This window comes from Entelurus aequoreus, linkage group LG12 (genome assembly GCF_033978785.1).
Source record: "Entelurus aequoreus isolate RoL-2023_Sb linkage group LG12, RoL_Eaeq_v1.1, whole genome shotgun sequence".
Taxonomy (NCBI): Eukaryota; Metazoa; Chordata; class Actinopteri; order Syngnathiformes; family Syngnathidae; genus Entelurus; species Entelurus aequoreus.
In genome coordinates, this window is record NC_084742.1 from 7,605,820 (window position 1) to 7,619,382 (window position 13,563).

Genomic DNA, 13,563 nt, shown 5'->3' on the forward strand with positions numbered 1-13,563 from the left:
ATTTGAATTAATTATAAAAAATATATATATTTTATGTGCAGCACATTAAAACAGTTTGTTTAATAGCACTGTATAAATAAAGTGTATTTGGATATTATACCAACTTTATTTTTTGTTTGTACTTATTTTGGTGTTTTTTAATTTTTTAATCGTTCTATTTTTTGTTGTTTTGAATTTTTTAAAAGCTTTTAACTAAATTACTTTTTCATTGTTTTTCATGACAGGCAACATCAAGGCGATGAAGAATCAGGCGTGTGATGTGCTATCTCCCCAGCAGATGTTGTGCAGTCAGAGACGTCGTCGTCTGCCTCGTCCTCTGATGTCAGTCAACAGTTTGCCTCCTGCAGGTTTGACTCCCCGGCATGACAACAGAGCGGCCGTGTGCCGCGCCGCGTCGGCCCGGCTTCCCCTCTCCCTTCCCGGGGTTATCCACACACATCAGGGTGTAATCTGACATTTCCTCATTTTGGTCTGCGGGCGCAGTCTTCCACCTTCACACTTTCACCTTGAGTGTTTACACTGCTACTACACGGCCAAACACTCCACCTAAATGTCACACAAAGCTGTAAAAATAGACTCCGAAACCCTCCTTTTTTCTTGCCGTCTTCCACAAGCGCGCCGAATGTGACCACACTTCCCTTTTTTTCAGGCTCAGTGAACTGAGGGAAAATGACATTTAATTACAGGAGAGCAGTCACGCCGTTTGGCTAATTACAATCTTGGGAGTTCAGTCATCATATCTAATTAACTTTGGCTTTCATGAAAGCTTAATGCAGCTCCATAGGACGGCGCTGCATGTGCCGCTCTTCAGCAATTCTGACAAATGTTGGACAATTCGTTCCAGTTTTACCACTCCTTCCTCTTAATTTCACTCCGGGGCCTTTTTAATGACGCCTAAAAAAAGACTATAAAAGATATTCATAATTGATCCAAGCTTGAATTTGGCGGTAATGAAAACGAACGTGATCAATCACTTGGAGGCTGTTGGTAATTCATAGCTGTATCGATTGGTCAAACACACGGCGCAGTCGGATTCCCATTCATTATGACACGCTCAGAGGACAATCAATTCATTGTTATGCCTGCCCTTGACCACATTGTTAGCGTGCTTGCTCGGCCATACTCCTCCCAGTGCACGTGCGCTCCATTTTTCATAAACGCACTGGACTGGAGTTGAGAATCAGCAGTATTTCTTTAGCATCTGAACTCAAGAAGCATGTTTGAATGTTCCTTTGTACAGTACGAAGGGGGCTCATATGGCTCCATTTGTTGCAGTTTACCCGACACATGAAACGTGACAAATTACACTTTAGCCTGCAGACGGCAGTAGAGTGTTGAATACCCTAAAATGTGTTTTGTGGGAATTCTAAATTTGACCACAGCGTCAGTTATGTAGAGTGGCGATTTCCATCCTTTTCAGCAGACTGCATTGCAAAATTATTAACTCCCCATCGTCCTCTCACACGAGATCCACCCAGGAATTGGCCCTTATGAATCTCGTTCCTACTGTACTTAGCTCTGGTGCATGTTTTTTTTTTTTTTACATATATAACATGGTCTCAATCAATAATGATGGGATACAAAGTAAAATATATGAGATAAAAAGTCCAAATCATTAAATAAAAAGTCCAAATCATTAAATAAAAAGTCATAATTAGTTGATAAAAACTCGAAATTGAGAGGAAAGTCAAAATCCTGACATAAAAAAATCTTGATTATATGATGAAAATACATGGGAAAAAAGGTCAAGTGTTTTCATTGTTTACATATATAACATGTTCAGAATCAATAATTATGAGATGAAAAAGTAAAAAAAATATGAGATAAAAAGTCAAAATCCTTAAATAAAAAGTCATAATTATTTAATATTAACTTGAAATTGAGAGGAAAGTAAAAATCCTGACATAAAAAAAATCATGATCTAAGATAAAAAGAGGTAATAATGAGATAAAAGGTCAAGTGTTTTCATTGTTTACATATATAACATGTGCAGAATCAATAATTATGAGATTAAAAGTAATAAATATGAGATAAAAAGTCAAAATCATTAAATAGAAAGTCATAATTATTTGATAAAAAGTCGAAATTGAGGGGAAAGTCAAAATCCTGACATAAAAAAAATCATGATTTAAGATAAAAAGAGGTAATAATGAGATAAAAGGTCAAGTGTTTTCATTGTTTACATATATAACATGTGCAGAATAAATAATTATGAGATAAAAAAGTTAAAAAAATATGAGATAAAATGTCAAAATCATTAAATAAAAAGTCATAATTATTTGATAAAAATTTGAAATTGAGGGGAAAGTCAAAATCCTGACATAAAAAAAATCATGATTTAAGATAAAAAGAGGTAATAATGAGATAAAAGGTCAAGTGTTTTCATTGTTTACATACATAACATGTGCAGAATCAATAATTATGAGATAAAAAGTAATAAATATGAGATAAAAGTCAAAATCATTAAATAAAAAGTTGTAATTTTTTGATAAAAACTCGAAATTGAGAGGAAAGTCAAAATCCTGACATAAAAAAAATCATGATTTTATGATAAAAATACATAATGAGAGAAAAGGTCAAGTGTTTTCATTGTTTACATACTGTATATAACATGTTCAGAATCAATAATTATGAGATAAAAAAGTTAAAAAAATATGAGATAAAAAGTCAAAATCATTAAATAAAAAGTCATAATTATTTGATAAAAATTTGAAATTGAAGGGAAAGTCAAAATCCTGACATTAAAAAAATCATGATTTAAGATAAAAAGAGGTAATAATGAGATAAAAGGTCAAGTGTTTTCATTGTTTACATATATAACATGTGCAGAATCAATAATTATGAGATAAAAAGTAATAAATATGAGATAAAAAGTCAAAATCATTAAATAAAAAGTCATAATTATTTGATATTAACTCAAAATTGAGAGGAAAGTCAAAATCCTGACATAAAAAAATCATGATTATATGATAAAAATACATAATGAGAGAAAAGGTCAAGTGTTTTCATTGTTTACATACTGTATACAACATGTTCAGAATCAATAATTATGAGATAAAAAAAGTTTAAAAAAATATGAGATAAAAAGTCAAAATCATTAAATAAAAAGTCATAATTATTTGATAAAAATTTGAAATTGAGGGGAAAGTCAAAATCAGGACATAAAAAAAATCATGATTTAAGCTAAAAAGAGGTAATAATGAGATAAAAGGTCAAGTGTTTTCATTGTTTACATATATAACATGTGCAGAATCAATAATTATGAGATAAAAAGTAATAAATATGAGATAAAAAGTCAAAATCATTAAATAGAAAGTCATAATTATTTGATAAAAACTCGAAATTGAGGGGAAAGTCAAAATCATGACATAAAAAATTATGACTATAAGATAAAAAGACATAATAATGAGATAAAAGGACAAGTGTTTTCATTGTTTACATAAATAACATGTTCAGAATCCGCCCAAAACATCCGCTGTCTCACTTTCATCTTGCAAAACGTAACTCGGTTTTTTACAGCCATGGGAACCATGAACGTGAGTGTGAAGGACCGCGCTGAAGAAGAAGAAGTGGATGATATTTATCGAATGAAGATAAAAGAAATCGTCTAAAACATGACAGTGTGTGTAGCCTACTTGACGAAGCAGTTTGAGCGTAGAACTGCAAGTCTGCGTTGTACTGAAGCAGAACGAGTCCATAAAACCAGCCAAGGAACGTTAAAATAATATCTAAACGGCGATTGGAGTAAGCATTGCCCTGGTGTATCGACATATTTGGAAGATGCTGGCAGCCGTTCAAAGTACCCTAAAGCTGCCACAAATGATTGAAGGATGTTGGCAGAACTCTGGCCACTTAGACTTCTGTGATTTTGGACAAAATCACAAACCAGAAAACATCTTGGAGACGCCGTCTGCGCTGCATGGCGAAGTATAATGAATTTGAGGACCAGAAATAGACAATTAGAGTGAAATGTTTAAATTTGTTTCCGCACGCTCAAACACAAACATTCTAATCTGGATTGTTTCCCATGGCTGCAAGCGGCTTCGAGATTCTTTTGTTGGACAGACGGGCTGTTTTCTCGCATTTCCGAGAGCACACCATGGTCGCGGAACAGAGATGCACTGCAGGCTTACACACACACATTGTGGCGGTGTAGCTCGGTTGGTAGAGTGGCCGTGCCAGCAACTTGAGGGGTTCAGGTTCGATCCCCGCTTCCGCCATCCTAGTCACTGCCGTTGTGTCCTCGGGCAAGACACTTTACCCACCTGCTCCCAGTGCCACCCACACTGGTTTAAATGTAATTTAGATATTGGGTTTCACTATGTAAAGCGCTTTGAGTCACGAGAGAAAAAGCGCTATATAAATATAATTCACTTCACTTAATTTTTCGGTTTTTTTCCTGACCCCCAACTGAGTCCCCCCTTATGGGAGCCAAGTCTGGGATCAACTTTTTTTTGTGTTTTACTCATCCACCTCCGCCCGTGTTCACCTTTCCCCACCTTTTACGGGGCGCCGCCTTAGTGGCGACCCATCAGCGCGTTCCTGATCTGTTAAAAAATGCTAAAAATGGTAATTTTGTTCTACCTTTCAAGCGCAATGACAATAAAGTGCCGTCCTAGCCGCTTTTCTCCTCCTATATTTACCTTCAATGAGGTCACGTCCTTCTCCGCGTACCATCATCATCGGTACCCCGACCTGCGCTGATTGAGCGCTCTTGTCGATGGGATGCACGTCTTCCTCCGCGGCCCCTCGGCAGCGCTAATTGGTGGCTCCCGGTCCCCTCTGAGCCGTAAAGGTCACTCGTAAAATGGAGCGCTTGCTTTAGAAAAAAACAACATTTTATTCACGCGTCTGACAGACTTGGCCCAGAAAACCAGATAAAAAATGGTACCGTACTTAAAAAGCACGGCTAGTCCGTTGCAACTTCTTTGTCCTTTCGTCTCAGGCTCTGGCAACCACATTTTTCAGAAAGCTAAGGAGCCAAAACAAGTTTTGGCAACACATAAATACAAATATTGAAAAAACTACAATATTTTTGGTATCATGACATGTTTTGGATGCCAATAAACATGTTTTTGAACGCTTTAATTGTTTTTGTTTGTTTCACCGGTTTTTATTTTCAACTTTTCCTTTTTTCACATCCGCTTCTCTTTCTTAAAAATACCAAATTTCTCACTGATTGTCTCATTTTGTCCACCAAACGTTTTATGCTGTGCGTGAATCTACAAAGGTAAGCTTTGTTGATGTTATTGACTTGTGTGGATTGCGAATCAGGCATGTTCGCTCATTGCATGACTGCAAGCTAATCGATGCTAACATGCTATTTAGGCTAGCTGTATGTACATATTGCATCATTAGCCTTTTGTAGGTATATTTGAGATCATTTACTTTACTTCTCTTTTTTAAAAATACTAAATTTCTCACTGATTTTCTTTCTGAACTGATACCGAGTAAACTCAGGCTGTTATCGTCAATACTGGTCCAATACAATACTTTGTGCAAACATACATAATCCGAGGCCGGGTCGCGGGGGCAGCAGCCTAAGCAGAGAAGCCCAGACTTCCCCCTCCCCATCCAGCTCCTTGAGGCATTATATACATATACATAATGTGTCTTATAACATTTTTAAAAAGTGACTTAATTTTATTTTCCGGTAATTTTTCCTAAACAAAGGACCGACTGAATGACTGAGCACAACAAAGTGCGCGCACCGGCGGAAGAAAAAGTAGTTCCCACCAATTCCGTTTCATTTAGACATAATATAAATGATTTAGTTAACAATGGAGCCAATGGAAGTCGCTCTATTCCGCCTATAAAGCGCTCTCAAAAACCTCCATAAATGTTTTATCTACATGCTGTAAGTATATATGTAATGAAGTAACATTTATAAAAACATGTAATATTTACATAATTTGCTCACTTTAAGCATACAGTGGCGTTATAATTTTTTCATGAGAGACAACAAAGACTATTTTGGGACAAATTATGATCCAGAACCTTATATTTTTGAGCCTGAATATAAGTAGGATGACCAGCAACTTTTAGAAGCGGAGTGATGAGCAGATCAAGCAAGTAGCAAAACAAAACAATCACTTACTGCACAATGTCTGCTCTCACTGGGATGCCCGACTGATGTTTTTATCTTCCCGTTTGGATGAAGAATTAATCATAGTCCTCACACAGGTTGAAAAACAACAACAACGAAACCAACGTCTTTTCTTGTCTTTCTCGCCATCTCCAGGTCTAAGTTGGATGTCACATTTGACCAACTACTCGGTGTATGTCCACATCCTTCTACTATCCAGGTGAGAGGCATGATTTATACATCTAAATGTAACTTTCACCAACTCAGAGGCGATGCAGCAGCTCAGCGCCTCAGTGTGTCATAGCTGCATACGCTGGTTATCTCGCAAACATACAATATGTCTAAAAATGCCTGTCATAATGTATCTATTTGAGTTTTACTAGAATCAGGTATTTTTGTAAGGTTTGCAAATACAAAACTTAGGTTTTACTCAATATGACAGTATAACTGTCACACTCATAATGACATTTATTTAAACATAACTTTTAAAACCAAACATGCACAATAGCTAATAATGGCTGAAGTTATGTGTGACGGTCTCAAGCCGTCGTGTGGGTTCCAAGGACCACCAAGCAGAGACATTCTGCGAGCAGGTGTAGACTTCTTTATTTTTCAATAAGAAAAAGTCTCTTGCGGGTTGCTTTTCAGCTCTGCCGCTTTCACTGCTCGGTTCGCTTTTCAGCCTTCCGCGTCGTCTGCGTCCGCCTCTCGCTCTCTTCCGCGCTGCACGTGTTTTTGGTCGCTTTCCAACTCCTTCTGCCCCGTCGTTCTCGGCTGCCGCCCTTTTACACACTGAGAGGGGATTACTCAATTGTGCCCAGGTGCGCGATCCATGCACCTGATCTTGTTTGCGGTGTGCCCTGCCTCGCTGTCGGACTGCCGGCCACGCCTCTCCACATTATGTATCTTTGTGAGTTTTACTCGAAACATATGTAATCACAGCGCTGCTAAAAGTAGTTGCTCTGTGGTAGCGCTTATAATAACACTACTTGGTTAATATTCAGGTCACGACATGTAAACGGTGTATTGTTGGTGGTTTTTAGAGGGCTTTATGGGTGGAATGGTGTACTGTATTTTTAACCCCCCTATACTTGCCCTATATCAGTGGTCCCCAACCACCGGGCCGCGACCGCACAAGAAATACAATTTTATTTTATTTTATTTTATTTTATTTTATTTTTTAATTAAATCAACGTAAAAAACACAAAATATACATTATATATCAATATAAATCAATACAGTCTGCAGGGATACAGTCCGTAAGCACACATGATTGTATTTCTTTATGACAAAAAAAAAAAAAAAAAAAAATAAATTATTTTTTATTTTTTATTAAATCAACATAAAAAACACAATATATACATTATATATCAATATAAATCAATGCAGTCTGCAGGGATACAGTCCGTAAGCACACATGATTGTATTTCTTTATGACAAAAAAAAATAAAAACAATTTTTTATTTATTTTTATTTTTTTATTAAATCAACATTAAAAAACACAATATATACATTATATATCAATATAAATCAATACAGTCTGCAGGGATACAGTCCGTAAGCACACATGATTGTATTTCTTTATGACAAAAAAAAAAATTGTTTTTAATTATTTTTTATTAAATCAACATAAAAAACACAATATATACATTATATATCAATATGAATCAATACAGTCTGCAGGGATACAGTCCGTAAGCACACATGATTGTATTTCTTTATGACAAAAAAAAAAAAAAAAAATTATTTATTAAATCAACATAAAAAACACAATATATACATTATATATCAATATAAATCAATACAGTCTGCAGGGATACAGTCCGTAAGCACACATGATTGTATTTCTTTATGACAAAAAAAAAACAAAAACAATTTTTATTTATTTTTATTTTTTTATTAAATCAACATAAAAAACACAATGTATACATTATATATCAATATAAATCAATACAGTCTGCAGGGATACAGTCCGTAAGCACACATGATTGTATTTCTTTATGACAAAAAAAAAAAAAAAAAAAATTTTTTTTTTTAATTAAATCAACATAAAAAACACAATATATACATTATACATCAATATAAATCAATACAGTCTGCAGGGATACAGTCCGTAAGCACACATGATTGTATTTCTTTATGACAAAAAAAAAAAAAACAATTTTTTTTTTTTTTACTACCGCCCTCCCCCCCCCCGGTCCGTGGGACAAATTTTCAAGCATTGACTAGAAAGAATGTGTTCTTGTCTTATATAAGGTTTGTAAATGATGAAAAAGTGTGAACCTTTGTCTCTTGTCGCGGTCTATGAGGTCTTTGCAGCACTTTTGCAGCACGTTGTGTTGCGCATGTGTAGAAGTGCCACCAGCTCATCCTTCGGGTGTCGCTTCAATCACCCGGGCCACGTCGGCCTTGTCTTATCAATCTATTGACACGACACCTGTGCTGCCGGGTCGGCGCAGAGACGGGCCCCGCGCTCCGCCATTGCGGAATACTAATGGGGATGCAGATAGCTTTTGGTTTGGCCGTCTCAGCAGACATTGATCCCCCTGCGGACTCCCAGGGCGGTGACAGATGGACCGTCACCTCTGAATGAGAGGAGATTGGGACACGTCCCTTCACATCTTCCTCAGTGGACGCTGCGTTTGGCTCCGTCTTTCTATGCCGGCGCTTCCCTACAGCTTCTAGTTGGAGGTCCTCCCGCATATTAGAGAAGGACGCACCTGCCATCTGTCATCTTTGCTGCAAACACCGACACTAACGTGTCCATCTTTGGTCCTCCAGTTAATGAAATGAGACAAGGCAGGGCTGTTTAGGGTAGATGAGTGTCTCCTTGGGAGGACTTTATGTCACCAACCTCCCTGCAATTAGTTGAAAACGGCTTTGTTAGCAGGACTCAAAGTTTGTGGCACAAATGCCATAAAACATTTTTAAAGCGCCATTATTTTTTGGTGGTCCTTTTTGGATGGAAAACTATCTCTGTCTGTCATCATTAAAGACACCTTTTTGACTAACGGAATGTCATTTGTTGGTAGGAATCTTAAAGGCCTACTGAAAGCCACTACTACCGACCACGCAGTCTGATAGTTTATATATCAATGATGAAATCTTAACATTGCAACACATGCCAATACGGCCGGGTTAACTTATAAAGGGACATTTTAAATTTCCCGCTAAACTTCCGGTTGAAAACGTCTATGTATGATGACGTATGCGCGTGACGTCAATCGTTGAAACGGAAGTATTCGCACACATTGTATCCAATACAAAAAGCTCAGTTTTCATCTCAAAATTCCACAGTATTCTGGACATCTGTGTTGGTGAATCTTTTGCAATTTGTTTAATGAACAATGGAGACTGCAAAGAAGAAAGCTGTAGGTGGGATCGGTGTATTAGCGGCTGGCTGCAGCAACACAACCAGGAGGACTTTGACTTGGATAGCAGACGCAATGTCCGAAGCTAGCCGCCGACCGCATCTATGATCGGGTGAAGTCCTTCGTCGCTCCGTCGATCGCTGGAACGCAGGTGAGCACGGGTGTTGATGAGCAGATGAGGGCTGGCTGGCGTAGGTGGATAGCTAATGTTTTTAGCATAGCTCTGTGAGGTCCATTTGCTAAGTTAGCTTCAATGGCGTCGTTAGCAACAACATTGTTAACCTTCGCCAGCCTGGAAAGCATTAACCGTGTATTTACATGTCCACGGTTTAATAGTATTGTTGATTTTCTGTCTATCCTTCCAGTCAGGGGTTTATTTCTTTTGTTTCTATATGCATTTAAGCACGATGCTATCACATTAGCTCCGTAGCTAAAGTGTTTCACCGATGTATTGTCGTGGACATAAAAGTCACTGTGAATGTCCATTTCGCGTTCTCGACTCTCGGACCGAGAAAGCGACGATTACCCCATTAATTTGAGCCAGGATGAAAGATTTGTGGATGAGGAACGTGAGAGTGAAGGATTAGAGTGCAGTGCAGGACGTATCTTTTTTCGCTCTGACCGTAACTTAGATACAAGCTGGCTCATTGGATTCCACACTCTCTCCTTTTTCTATTGTGGATCACGGATTTGTATTTTAAACCACCTCGGATACTATATCCTCTTGAAAATGAGAGTCGAGAACGCGAAATGGACATTCACAGTGACTTTTATCTCCACGACAATACATCGGCTAAGCACTTTAGCTACGGAGCTAACGTGATAGCATCGTGCTTAACTACATATAGAAACAGACAAAATAAGCCCCTGACTGGAAGGATAGACAGAAGATCAACAATACTACCAAACCCTGGACCTGTAACCACACGGTTAATGCTTTCCAGCCTGGCGAACCTTAGCAATGCTGTTGCTAACGACGCCATTGAAGCTAACTTAGCTACGGGACCTCGACAGAGCTATGCTAAAAACATTAGCTCTCCACCAACGCTGGCCCTCATCTGCTCATCAACACCCGTGCTCACCTGCGTTCCAGCGATCGATGGCGCGACGAAGGACTTCACCACGATGATCAGTGCGGTCGGCGGCCCGGAGACGGAGGAAGTCACCCCAGACAGGTGAGGACAGCGGCGCGGCGGTGGACGGCGTTGTAGCTTTCGACGACACCCCGGCCGCCATCAGAGTCGGCAAGAAACATATATTTCCCCAAAGTTACGTACGTTACATGCACATAGCGACACACACGTACGGGCAAGTGATCAAATGTTTGGAAACCAAAGCTGTACTCACGGTAGCGGGTCTGCTATCCAACTCAAAGTCCTCCTGGTTGTGTTGCTGCAGCCAGCCGCTAATACACCGATCCCACCTACAGCTTTCTTCTTTGCAGTCTTCATTGTTCATTAAACAAATTGCAAAAGATTCACCAACACAGATGTCCAGAATACTGTGGAATTTTGCGATGAAAACAGAGCTTTTTGTATTGGATTCAATGGTGTCCGAATACTTCCGTTTCAACCATTGACGTCACGCGCATACGTCATCATACATAGACGTTTTCAACCGGAAGTTTAGCGGGAAATTTAAAATGTCACTTTATAAGTTAACCCGGCCGTATTGGCATGTGTTGCAATGTTAAGATTTCATCATTGATATATAAACTATCAGACTGCGTGGTCGCTAGTAGTGGCTTTCAGTAGGCCTTTAAGGGTCATACATAGCAAAGACAGCGTTTTTGATGACAGCTACATGTCCATTCCTCTGGTTAAACTAATCGGACTCCCATTTTTAAATCTCCCGTTGAGCACTTTCATGGGCCGCAAATGCAAATGACCGTCGGAGAAAGGCCAGATCTAATCTTGAGGTTTATTGTAATTAAAAGTGATTTACTTTCCGCGGCATCTCTGGGAGGCAGAGGTGCTTAAATGTCCCCGCTCTCGAAGGGGACGGCTCGGCTAACTCAATTAGCTAGCCGAAGATGCACTTGGATAAAGTTTACTGGGTGTGGAAGTGCTTAACATGCCACGTCGGCGCTAATGCGACTTGGAACGTGAGGGTTGTCAAATGTCAAGGTTAGCGGGTTTGAGATCCGGTCTCACTGGGCAGAGAAAGTACCACTGGGGTGTTTCCGCATCGACCGTCATTATAATATTGACCGAATGGTAAAATGCGCGTGGCCATGCAGGACAGTCATTGATATCGGCACCATTTACCGCTGTCACCCAGCGCCCCTCATCAGCAACACCACTTAGCGAATAAAGGTCAGGCAATCAGGCATCTGGAAGGACAGCTAATTTGTCATCCCTCGACAAACGTGTCAGAGTCCGATCTTGTCCGCCGGGTTTGATACCGCCACACGCCGTAAAGGTTAAGAGATTCAAAGAACACGCCAGGCCTTTTACTCCTTTTCCGTCCTGCCCCCAACCCCCGCCCCACCGCCATCGCCTCCACCTCCACGCTCGCCCCGTTTCCATCTCAACAAGCATCGGGTGGCAGAGCAGAAAATTCAATTTCGGATCTGATACCGTGAGAGTTATGGGGTTTCTCGGCTCTGGCTCGGAGGGCTCTTTAAGCATGTCGCCCGCCGCTTTGCTCTGCCGAATGCGGCAGGAGCGGGCTGAGATGGAGACGTCGCCGCCACGTTCTTGTCAAACGTTGACCCACCCCCTCAACACCCACCTCCGTAACGTGAAATGAGCGTTAACATGTTCTGGTGTCTTATTGTTTGGTTACTACAGGGGTGTCCAAACTTTTTCCACTGAGGGCCGCACACTGAAAAATCAAAGCAAGCGGGGGCCATTTTGATATTTTTTTATTTTAAAAACCAATACAATATATGTATAAAAAAGATACATTTAGGCCTCCACTCAGACTTGATCCCGGGGACCCCAAAAGGTTTTGGTCAAAAAAAATATTACAAATGTGTCATTATTTAGTATTATTATTATTATTATTATTATTATTCAAGGTTTAAATCTCTAGATCATGGGTCATCAACGCGGTGCCCGCGGGCACCAGGTAGCCCATTAGAACCAGATGAGTAGCCCGCTGGCCTGTTCTAAAAATAGCTCAAATAGCAGCACTTACCAGTGAGCTGCCTCTATTTTTTAAATTTTATTTATTTACTAGCAAGCTGGTCTCGCTTTGCCCGACATTTTTAATTCTAAGAGAGACAAAACTCAAATAGAATTTGAAAATCCAAGAAAATATTTTAAAGACTTGGTCTTCACTTGTTTAAATAAATTCATTAATTTTTTTACTTTGCTTCTTATAACTTTCAGAAAGACAATGTCAGAGAAAAAATACAACCTTAAAAATGATTTTAGGATTTTTAAACACATATACCTTTTCACCTTTTAAATTCCTTCCTCTTCTTTCTTGACAATTTAAATCAATGTTCAAGTAAATTTATTTTTTTTATTGTAAAGAATAATGAATACATTTTAATTTAATTCTTCATTTTAGCTTCTGTTTTTTCGACGAAGAATATTTGTGAAATATTTCTTCAAACTTATTATGATTAAAATTCAAAAAGATTATTCTGGCAAATGTAGAAAATCTGTAGAATCAAATTTAAATCTTATTTCAAAGTCTTTTGAATTTTTTTTTACATTTTTGTTCTGGAAAATCTATAAGAAATAATGATTTGTCTTTGTTAGAAATATAGCTTGGTCCAATTTGTTATATATTCTAACAAAGTGCAGATTAGATTTTAACCTATTTAAAACATGTCATCAAAATTCTAAAATTAATCTTAATCAGGAAAAATTACTAATGATGTTCCATAAATTGTTTTTTTAATTTTTTCTAAAAGATTCGAATTAGCTAGTTTTTCCCTTCTTTTTTTCGGTTGAATTTTGAATTTTAAAGAGTCGAAATTGAAGATAAACTATGTTTCAAAATTTAATTGTCATTTTTTTCGTGTTTTCTCCTCTTTTAAACCGTTCAATTAAGTGTAAATATCATTAATTATTAATAATAACATAGAGTTAAAGGTAAATTGAGCAAATTGGCTATTTCTGGCAATTTATTTAAGTGTGTATCAAACTGGTA

The 13,563-nt window shown here is 38.3% G+C and overlaps 1 long non-coding RNA gene across 1 annotated transcript in view; it reads left to right on the forward strand.

Annotated features, from left to right (window-relative positions):
* The first annotated feature begins 243 nt into the window (after positions 1–243).
* Positions 244–13,563, forward strand: part of LOC133662659 (uncharacterized) — a 229,791-nt gene continuing 216,471 nt past the window's right edge. The window contains exons 1-2 of the long non-coding RNA XR_009828133.1: positions 244–347; positions 6,242–6,305. This is a non-coding gene — a long non-coding RNA (uncharacterized LOC133662659). The remainder of the gene's footprint in view (positions 348–6,241; positions 6,306–13,563) is intronic.